Below are 11,636 nucleotides of genomic sequence, written 5' to 3'. Positions count from 1 at the left end.
TTGCCTTGGCTTTCCCCTTGGGCTACTTCTGTATATCTACTGAGTTGCCATGTGCTTTTGTGACATCACAGGGCATCCACAGCCAATCACAGCAGTTGGAGAGGCATCATCATCATCACCTCCTCAGGCCTCACAACGGTGGGTGCAGCTCAGCAGCCATTTCCCCTTTGCTTGTTAGTATGTACGGCTCACTCCTTATCTGTAATGACACCAGAGAAAGGCATGCCATAAATTGTGGGGGGTCGTTTTTCATCCTGACGGCTGCATTTCCTTGGGTCAGATTTTCCATGTATGGGAGCCAACTCCTAAGGGCCGAGGTCCCTTCACCTCCCCTCAAATAATATTGATTAGTTGATTAGTTGCATCAGGTGTGCTTGAGAAAACACCTGTTTTCGTGCTGTTGTGAGGGATTCTATTCAGGGGTTGAATAAAGTGGACGCTTGGGTTGCGAACATGATCCGTGCAGGAGGCACGTTCACAACCCACAGCGTTCACACACGCGGGTTGCGATTCGACGCTTCTGCGCATGCACAAAGCATGATTTTTGTGGTTTGCGCATGTGCGAGCGCCAAAACCCGGAGGTAACCCGTTCCGGTACTTCTGGGTTCGGTGCAGTGCACAACCCAAAAACACGCGCAACCTGAAGCGTCTGTAACCTGAGGTATGACTGTAATAGACTGGAGACAGGGCGTATGGAGGGGGCAGGTCGTCCCTGGTACCACTCTGGGGGGGTGACAAGATGGCCCGCTGCCCCCCCAGGTGTAGAGCCACCAAGGGCGTGCACGCAGTCAGCATGGGCGCCGCTCGCACGGCGTCTGTACGGGCTGCCCCCCACGTGTGCCGTCCATACAGGTGTCCGTACAGGCTGCCGCTCACAAGGTGACCGTATGGCTGCTGCGCATGCGCCGCCAAGCTGTTCTCCCTGCCCCTCAGTGTCCCACCCCAGATGCCAGAAAGGGTTCCACTGACTGGAGAAGCCAGTATAAGTTGCAATTCAGCTGAATTTGGGGGAACCACTTGAAGCATCTGCTGTGTTGAGCTATTTAATAAAATAAAAAGGGACTTGTTTTAAAATAATTAATAATTAATTTCTTCCCATTGGAGCCTATCCTGAGTATTAGCGAAGTATATATAAGCCCAATGACTCTCCAAAACCAATGACATGGTTGCACCTGCATTATGTAAAAACAGGTGTTTTTTTAAACATGGACACAGTTTACTATAATATAAACTTCAGATAAAGGTTTGGTAGTGATAATAGAAACTTAAGCTATAACCCAATAAAGTTTAACACTGTTATTACCTCAGCTTATTATGGGTAGCTGTAAACATCTCCACTGTTGTGGATTTGGCACTGATAACACATGTCTACTCAGAAGCAAATCCTACTGAATTCAATGGGGCTTAAAGGTAAAGGGACCCCTGACCGTTAAGTCCTGTCGCGGACGACTCTGGGGCTGCAGCGCTCATCTCACTTTACTGGCCGAGGGAGCCGGCATACAGCTTCTGGGTCATGTGGCCAGCATGACTAAGCCGCTTCTGGCGAACCAGAGCAGTGCACGGAAACGCCATTTACCTTCCCGCCAGAGCGGTACCTATTTATCTACTTACACTTCGTGCTTTCGAACTGCTAGGTTGGCAGGGTCAATGGGACTTACTCCTCGGTAATTGGGCAATAGCACTGCAGCATAAGGTTGCAATCTGCTTATATGTGGATAAACCTGCAATTCTAAATACAGTTACTGGGGAGAGTAAGCTCTTTTGAGTGAAATGGGACTTTTGTCTGTTTAGAATTGCAGTGTTTCTCAAACAGCATGAGGTTGTAGATCAAATTAATGCTTTTGGTTTAATCAGCGTACCTTCCCCCTGACTAGATAATTGAATCAGTCATTTATTTACTTCAGCATGATTGTTCAGTGCAGCACAGAGATCAAAAACCTGTTTGGAAAGGAAACTCATCGATTGTGTGCTGAAAAATTGCCCTGTCTTTCTAGCAAAGGTTGCAGCTAGATAAAGTATAGAAAGCCAAAGGGTTCTTGGTGAATCACTGATAGACTGGCTGCTTCTCATTACAAAGTTTCAGGCACATCCATGTAAGAAATGATATTCAACCTATGTATAGATTGTCGTGTGTGACAATTCCCACAACTCTGCATATATGGAGAGAAGGGTGTGAAAATGATTTCAGAAGGCTTTGGTTTAATCTCTTTATGCTTCTGCCTGCTTCTTGGAAGAACTATATGCAGGGAGTTTGATATTGTGAAGCCATCTTTCTCAAACTTTTTAAACCTGTTCTGCCTTCTCCCCACCTCCTGCCCATTCAGCACCAACTATTTAGTCCACAACAGAGCAGTCAGAAATTATTGTATACAGTCATGTGTATGTAAGTTGCTGTATTAGTGTGAATTGGGGCACTAACTCAATGGAGGCATTAGAACAGGGGTCAGCAAACTTTTTCAGCAAGGGGCCGGTACACTGTCCCTCAGACCTTGTGGAGGGCCGGACTATATTTTGAAAAATAATAATAATGAACAAATTCCTATGTCCCACAAATAACCCAGAGATGCATTTTAAACAAAAGCACACATTCTACTCATGTAAAAACACCAGGCAGGCCCCACAAATAACCCAGAGATGCATTTTAAATAAAAGGGCACATTCTACTCATGTAAAAACATGCTGATTCCTGGACCATCTGCGCGCCGGATTTATAAGGCAATTGGGCCAGGGCCAGTCCCAGGCCTTAGGTTGCCTACGCCTACATTAGAAAGACCTAGTAGATTCAGTGGGATACAGGATTTTATAATGTATGACTAAGATCAGTGAGGCCTGAATTCAAATCCCTACTCAGCCGTGAAACTTACTTAGGCTGGCCACTGTTTTTCACCTTAAATTTGTTGTGAAAGGGAGCACCATACAGGCATGTCCAAAGTCCGTTTTGGGGGCCTAATCCAGCCTGTCGGTCGATTTAATCCAGCCCCTGTGGCAATATATGTCCTGGGGTAAAATCCTAAAAAGCACAAAATTCCAATCCTAAAAAAAGCATGTTCACTTCATCAAATGTGGCCCTCTTTGAAAAAAGTTTGGGCACCCCTGATTGTATGTAGCACTGAGCCATCTTGAGGAAAGGCAAGATTTAAAAAATAAATAAATACCTGATCTATTTAAACCACACTCTAGAAAACATTACTAGAACACAGCAGTACAGATGGGATGATAAGATAAACTGTACATATTCAGTGCTAAAGGACATTCAACCCATTTCTGTCTTAGCCGGTAAAGATTTTTCTGATGTGGGAAGTGACACAGTACAGTATGGAGTGAAAATTAAGTGTTCACAGAATCAGTTATCTGGCATGAAATAGTAAACTGCATCTGACGTGAGGCAGATTATTTTTCTGTCAGTCCCATAAAGATCCAACCCCCCCCCGCCCAAACACACACCCAGCCTGCAATGTGGGGCTCATTTATGCTGCAGAGAGCTGTTTGCAAAGCAAAGATGACTCAAGAGAACATGCTTAGCAGTTTTCTGCAGTTAGACCAACACACTCACCATTCCTTGTCATAAAATTGTAGAATTGTAGAGTTGGAAGGGATCCCGAGGGTCATCTAGTCCAACCCCTTGCAATGCAGGAATCTCATCTCGGCTGTACTCACGCTATATCTTGAAGGCACGTTTGAATCACATGGTTTCCCTCAAATAATTCTGGGAACTGTGGTCTTTTAAGATTTGCTAGGAATTTTAACTCTGTAAAAGATAAACTAGAGTGCCCAGAATTCATTGAGGGAATTCCTTCACTTGATGAGTCAACCCCTGGGCATGAACAAAGTCCCTCCAGTAGTTCTTCTTGGATGGATTTTTTTTCATACTCTATCTTTTGCAGTCCGTGAAATTGTAACAGTGTGTTGTCCTTTTCCACCTTGCAGTTGTGTGGTCAGTATGTTTTCGTTGTTGTTTATGTGTTAAAATGTATCCCAATAAAGATTTAGCCATTGCAAATTCAAAATGAGAAAGCAACGTATGTTCTTCAAAATTTCCCAATAATATTTTGATTAGAAGGGCAATAGTAGATCTGATGTACAGAGCAATCCTTTAAGACAACACCATTAACAAAGGAGTTGCCTATGTAGGGCTACTACCCCCCACCCCACATTTTCTTTCTCTCTCCTCTCTCTCCCCCCCAACCACTTCTCTCTCCCCCCAACCTCACCACCATGCATAGGACAGCAATGTCTCACATCACATGTTACTGACACATAGAAAGGACTCTGTGAACTGAAAAGAGAGACGTTAAATGTACCTTTGTTATCCATGAAAATCTTTTAATAACAACACTTTAAGAAAAAGTGTTGCCCGTGTGGTTTGATGTTTTTATGCCATCACATTACGAGCTGGTAATGCGCATGTAATAATGTGCAGAAGTCTGGAACCAATGAGGCACTAGATTATTACATTAAAATAAAGAGAGAGAAAACCCAACTGTGATTATAGGAGAAAAATAATGTGTGTTTCATAAGGAGTCATATAAGCTTTTATATTCAGCTCGATCTAGGCTAAGTACACACCATACATTTAAAGTGCATTTTCCCTCCCAAAGAATCATAGGAAGTATAGTTTAAGAGTGCTGGGAATTGTAGTTCTTTGAGGGGTAAGCAACAGTTCTCAGGAGGGGAGTGCGAATCCTGCATGCTTTAATGTGCTTTAAATGTACCCCCTAATCCTGTAAGAGGTGGGGCATCAGCATCTTGCAGAACTGAGCATTTAAGTGGAATAAAAAGGATAGTTCACGTCCACAACATACATTTAAAGGACTTTTAAAGGTCATGACTTCCCCCCCCAATAATCCTGGGAATGGCAATTTGTTAAAGTTGCTTGGAACTGTAGCTCGGTGAGGGGTAAACAGTTCCCGATAGTCTTTTGTGGGAGCCATGTGCTTTAATTGTATGGTGTGGGTGTTAGAGAGACGGGAGGGGAGGAATTGATTGAATAGTGACTTTTGCAGCATACTAATTTGCACAATGTCACGACGCAAAACTATAATAGGACATTATGACACCAGATTCAAGAAAGGCGAAGGAGATTCTCTGAACAGCTATTTTGTTTACTTCCAGCCCTTTGTTACCTGAGGAGATATTGACAAATCAGAGGGTTCAAAGTCTGGACAAAGCTGCTGAAATGCTGATGTGAGTGATTTATAGCAAAAGATTGAATTAGTTTATTCAGCCTATCTGTGTCTAAATGATGAGTGAAAGGGAAGGAAAAGAGAATTTCTGGAAGGCGTAAATCTTTAAAGCGGCTAGGAGAATTTATTACGAGTGAGCAACATACAGTTCATGGAGTTTAACAAAGAAACAAAAAGCAACAATAACCAGTGACTGAATTTTAGAATAAAGACAGCGTGAGTTGGGAAATCAGATATCCCAAGGAAAACAGCAAGGCGGAACAAAGGAGCAAAAACTCATTTTTACAGTAAAAAAAGGGTTGATTTTACAGCCTTCAAAGCACTTTTTAAGGATCCAATTGCTTATTTTTAAAGTGGGGTAAATTACGGTACTAGTCCTTGCACTGCAGAGAACTGTTTGAAAGTGATATGCTGATTTTCACTAACATTTTATTCTATGAAAGCCTCTAGTATATTTACATTTGCGTCTGATAACATCTTACTGATATTAGCTCTACTTCCCAGGTTTCCTTCCCCACAGCACAGGTACCAAACACTAGTAAACATTTCACAACTCCTCCTCTCCCCACCCCCACCACTTCCTCCTGCTCCACTTTTAGAATGGGATCTTATATTTTCTGAAATTGTTTTTTTTTTTATCTGATTGTGCACACACCAACATAAACATCAAACAGATTCTAGAGCCTATTCCTTGTTTAATTTGTGCATCACTTTGATAATATTAAACAAAGTCATCTTTTAAAACATTTTTCCTTCCTCCCTTCAGATTTTGCACACTCTTGCACAATTAACAATGTAAAAATAATAAAAAGCACATATTTAGCATTCTTTTATGTTTTTAAAAAATAAGGTGCTCTTCCCATGGGGAAAGCAATTTCTTATTGGGAGTGTAACTGCCTTGCCTGGTTTCAGGGTGTGAAAGTTCTGAACATCAGTTTTTTCTACTGTGAAATGGGTATCTTGTAGTGCCCACAACAACTTTCCAGATGTGCTCCTGGGCTCAAAAAGGTTGGACAGAGAGGAAAGGTGCTTCCAGACAACCTGTTTATTGAGCATTCATCCTGATTTGTTTGCAGGGAGATAAGATGACATTAGCTATTTACTGAGCACTCATTTTTCGCAATACGTCTAATCTTTTGGGGAAGCAGGTTTGTTGCACAAGAGCTGCCAATCAGCTATAATTGTGCCCCCTGAAATTGTTGGTATGCGGTTGAATCCCACCCCAAAATAGCTATAGTCTGGACACACTGCAGTCAGAGAATGAGAAAGCTAATCAAAGAAAGAAACGTTTTCCCTTTGATGAGATTCTTGCCTCATTTTTTAAGTGGTAACAGTTCATCACAATATTGTATAACTGATCAACACAGCTGCCTTCAGTTTTGGACTGTCATGGCGATTGTCATAATCACAGAATTGTAGAGTTGGATGGGACTCCAAGGGTCATCTAGTCCAACCCCCTGCAGTCTAGGAACGACGAGCTCCTGCATTTCAAATTTCACCACTGCACCACCAATGCCAATGCAGGAATAATGTACATTACTGGAACTCTTGCATGACATTGTTTGGGGTTCTTGTTTTGGAAGAAAAGTGGAATATAAATTTAAAAGTAAGTAAAATATTTATTTGTTTTATTTAAAATATGTTAACCCGCCCTACCATGCAAGGCAAAATAAAAACTAACAGAATGTAAACAGAAACGATAAATGGGAGCAGACGAATGACGCAGAATCAGTAACCAAACAAGATGGCAACAGCAACAATGGTGCAGCAGTGAGATTGTTTCCATGCTCAAGTGGAATCTTAATTTTTTCTTTGACTAAGCATTGGCAAAATCCTTGTGGCATGTGAGAGGCAAGAACCATTGCTGGGAATTGTCAGAGATTCAAAGTCAAGATCAAAGTGTTTCCCCTCCGAATTGCTCCAGCTGTTTTGCCCTCCTATATGCCCATAAAAGCTGAGAGGACTCAGCAGGATCACAGCTCCGCATGGGGTTGGGCACTTCTTTCCCCACTTTGCCTTTCCTGTGCTATCAGCAGCTCCATCCAAAAAGGCTGTGGAAACCTGGGAACGCACTCCTTTCACATCTCCCACTGTTCAAAGGGCAGGGCACGAATTTTTCAGATGGGTTCCAAAATGATAACAGATTGTTCTGTTTGCTGGACTCTTATAAGAATTTTAATGTCAAAAGTGGGAAACCTCCCCATTGTCTCTTTCCTCACAAATCCTGTCTTAAGGGCACATTCAAGATATGAACAGGGTGTGAGCCTGTGACCTGTGACCTAGCTGCCTTGCTTCTCAATATTTTCTGGTTGGCCTCTGTTATTTTCTCCTACCGATAGAAAACCTAAAAAGACTACTCTATTAATAATAATAATAATAATAATAATAATAATAATAATAATAATAATTTATTTATACCCCGCCCATCTGGCTGAGTTTCCCCAGCCACTCTGGGCGGCTTCCAATCAAGTGTTAAAAACAATACAGCATTAAATATTAAAAACTTCCCTAAACAGGGCTGCCTTCAGATGTCTTTTAAAGAGAAGATAGCTGCTTATTTGCTTCACATCTGAAGAAAGGGCGTTCCACAGGGCGGGCGCCACTACAGAGAAGGCCCTCTGTCTGGTTCCCTGTAACCTCACTTCTCGCAATGAGGGAACCGCCAGAAGGCCCTCGGCGCTGGATCTCAGTGTCCGGGCTGAACAATGGGGGTAGAGACGCTCCTTCAGGTATACAGGACCGAGGCCATTTAGGGCTTTAAAGGTCAGCACCAACACTTTGAATTGTGCTTGGAAACGTACTGGGAGCCAATGCAGATCTCTCAGGACGGGTGTTATGTGGTCCCGGCAGGCACTCCCAGTCACCAGTCTAGCTGCCGCATTCTGGATTAATTGCAGTTTCCGGGTCACCTTCAAAGGTAGCCCCACGTAGAGCGCATTGCAGTAGTCCAAGTGGGAGATAACTAGAGCATGCACCACTTTGGCAAGACAGTCCGCGGGCAGGTAGGGTCTCAGCCTGTGTACCAGATGGAGCTGGTAGACAGCCGCCCTGGTCACAGAATTAACCTGCGCCTCCATGGACAGCTGTGGGCTCTTGGGTACCCCAATATGGGAAAAAGAGCATTTTTCTTATAACATGGACCAATAGAATATTTTACCGGACGAAGCTGATGAAATGAGCTTCCCTAGAAAAACCTATGTCGTAGGGATAGTTTAGGTGGTAGAGCATGAGACTCTTAATCTCATTGTTGTGGGTTCAAGCCCCACATCAAGCCCCTTCCTGCATTACAGGAAGTTGGACCCTCATGGTCCCTGTGTATATCACTGCATACAAAACAATCTACTCGGAAGACAGAGAAATCTTGAGAAACAAGTCCACTAGTTGAAAGACAGTGATACTTTTGTGTTTTCTAGGGACAAAAGAACCAAAGCATAATGCACCCGCCCTATCCCACTTCTGAAATCTCTTCATAGAATCACAGAACTGTAGAATTCAAGGGACTCTGAGGGGCATCTAGTCCAACCCCCTGCAATGCAGGAACCCACCAATCTTCTGGTTAACAGCCAGACACACAGACCCCTTGCTCAACAAGATGTGCAGCACTAACTGGAGATCCAGAGTGGTATATTGAGATGGGAATGCTTCATGAGGACTGGGAAGACTTAAGCTGAAATCACCACTCAGCCATTAAGCTTGTTGGTGGTTGATTTTGTGCTTGATACTCTCTCAACCTAACCTACCTCCCAGGTTACTGTGATGATAAAATGAGCATATACGTTGCTTTGAGCTCCTTTGAGAAAAAGGTGGGGTATAAATGAGCAAGGACACTGAATAGGCGAAGAACAATAAATGCATTTTTCAGCATTTAGTTCTAGACAATTCGTTTCAGTGCAATAAACGCACAGTTCTTATCCATTTAACTTGCAAGCAATTTAAATGCCTTCTGAAATGTGCTTCTTCTGCAGCGGTATTGCATTATTTAAGTACTCAAGCTAGTGTTTTGTCGGTGGAAAAATGAGGTTTTTCTCCACAGGTAGTGTATCCATTGCTGCTGCAATTTCTCTGTACAGCATGACTGCTAGTTTTGTTAGCTATTGTCTAAGGGGCATCTTTTGTGTTATTGTCTACATATAGACAGCCACATAACTCCTACCCACCGTACTCCTACACACATCCATTCTATTTGTCACTCAATTTGAAAATATATATATTTTCAGCAATTTTAGTGCTTGCGTTTTCCTCAGAGTGCTATAATGTACTTTTCTACATGGTGGCAGCGCCACATAGAGAAGAAAAATAGCAACTATGCTGTGTGAAAGAGACATACGATATCATCCAAACCGTGAGCTTATGCAGCCATGTTCTGGTACTGTGTAGTTATGAAAATGTTCCTTTTGTCATATATATATATTTTGCATATTGAGCTAGTCTTTTGAATGTTCCAATACGTTATCCAAGATTGCCTCTCGACAAAGTTACAAATTTTTGGCAGATGGAGGCAAATCAGAATCTAGTATTCACGAGGCTAATTCAACATGACAAAACCCAACAAGAAACCCAACTCATATCAACTTCCTGTGCAGAAAACAGTTGTCCTGTCTGTTAACTACATAGGGAATGGAGTCAACTCTTGGAATGGAGTCAACTGCCTCAGACTTGGTTAAGTTCTGTCCCTCTGTGGGAAGGTAACAGCCCTGCAAACACAACACGAGCCGTTGCCATGTTGCAGACTCTTCATCAGAAGACACTGGGATGTAGCAGACTCTTCCTCGAGCTGACACCCTCCATCATCCCTGACCACTGGACATGCTGGCTGGGGTTGATGGGCATTGGAGTCCAACAACATATAAGGGTAACCAGGGTGATGAGTCCCAGACTGGGGACACTTGGGTTTCCCAAATGCCGGCTTCATTGAGCTCTTTTGGGATAAAATTCAGGGATTGGCAAGGCTTCAGACTTGCAAGATCTACTTTATGGTTTCTTTCCCCCTGAAACCGTGATACTCACCCTGCGACCCAGGTGCAGAAGACATGTATTTAATTGTAAAGAATTCTGAGCCCAGAATTTTCTTTTGAGTGCAAGAACTGAACTATCATTCCAGACATATATCCGCTCTGGCCTCCTCACCCCCCACCGTGCAAGGGAGGGGAGCCATTTTGTTGTTGTCGTTGTTTCAGCAATTATGAGTTAGAAATCCTTGCTGATCTGTTTCAAATCGCCCAGTGGATCAAAATTATTATTCAAATTGATATGGTTAATTTGACTCAACAACCCCCTCACACACACAAACAAAACCAATCGAATTCAACCAACCATGCTTGGGCTTCCCAATCTCTCTCACTGCCGACGAAAACTAATAGATGAAGAACCTAGCCACGTGACGCTGACACAAAGCCCCGCCACATACACTATGAAAAAAAGGAAAGACCACTACTCCCTTCTTTCTCCCCCTACCCCCACCCAACTTCGCAATACCTCTGATAGCAATGTCTCACACCAAATGTAACTTACCTACAGATAGAACTCTATGAACTGAAAACAGAGACGTTATATATACCTTTGTTATCCACTGGTATATTTCAATAAAAACAATTTTAATATTTATTATTATTATTATTATTATTATTATTATTATTATTATTATTAATGTTACTATTATGTATTTATTCATACTTTCCCCCTGATGAAACTCAAGGCAGCTTACAGATAAAAACAAGTATGCCCCCGCGCCCTGTTAACTTCTGCAGAAACCCCAGACAGACCTTCCCCCCATTATACCTACCTTATGCTCGGTCATTTATTTAATATATAACCCCCATGCACACCACCTGTGAGCTTGTTGCAGCATAAGTGGAATCCACCCAAGGAACAGTATCATAATGTCTTTATTAGGGGCAACTCCAGATATTTTGGGGCTACAACTCCCATCATCCTAAACCTAAACCATTGGCTACGCTGCTTGGAGCTGATGGAAGCTGGAGCCCAACAACAGCTGGATGGGTCAGTATATCTGGCTGTTAACCAGAAGGTTGGTGGTTCGATGACAACACCCAGCTGTGGGCAGGAGTTCTCCACTGAAGGGAGTTGGACAAGACGACAAGTTGGACAAGATGACAAGTTGGGGTGCCTTCCAGCTCTACAATTCTATGGCTGCAGGTTCCTTAGCCCTGCTTTAGAGTAGTATTTCCCAAACGTGGGTCTCCAGCTGTTTTTGGACTACAACTCCCATCATCCCTAGCTAGCAAGACCAGCAGTCAGGGATGATGGGAACTGTAGTCCAAAAACAGCGGGAGGCCCAAGTTTGGGAAACACTGCTTTTAGAGCTTCATGACTACTCTTCCTCAGACATGATCCTAAAACAGAAAAGGGTGGGGGGAATGGAAAAATATATACTGCTTTTGAATAGCCTTTTAGAGGTCCCAGCTGCAAAATGTTATGCTCCTGTTGGTGATT

The 11,636-nt window shown here is 42.9% G+C and overlaps 1 long non-coding RNA gene across 1 annotated transcript; it reads left to right on the top strand.

Moving 5' to 3' along the window:
* The first annotated feature begins 15 nt into the window (after positions 1–15).
* On the top strand, positions 16–5,625 carry LOC310680547. The gene is made up of 2 exons (XR_014512830.1): positions 16–138; positions 5,113–5,625. It is a non-coding gene; the product is annotated as an uncharacterized lncRNA (long non-coding RNA).
* The last annotated feature ends 6,011 nt before the right edge of the window (positions 5,626–11,636 follow it).

Source organism: Podarcis tiliguerta (assembly GCF_965153285.1).
Source record: "Podarcis tiliguerta genome assembly, chromosome: 1".
Classification (NCBI taxonomy): Eukaryota; Metazoa; Chordata; class Lepidosauria; order Squamata; family Lacertidae; genus Podarcis; species Podarcis tiliguerta.
The sequence above is the reverse complement of the archived record's forward strand: the minus strand, read 5'-3'. Positions and strand labels throughout refer to the sequence as shown.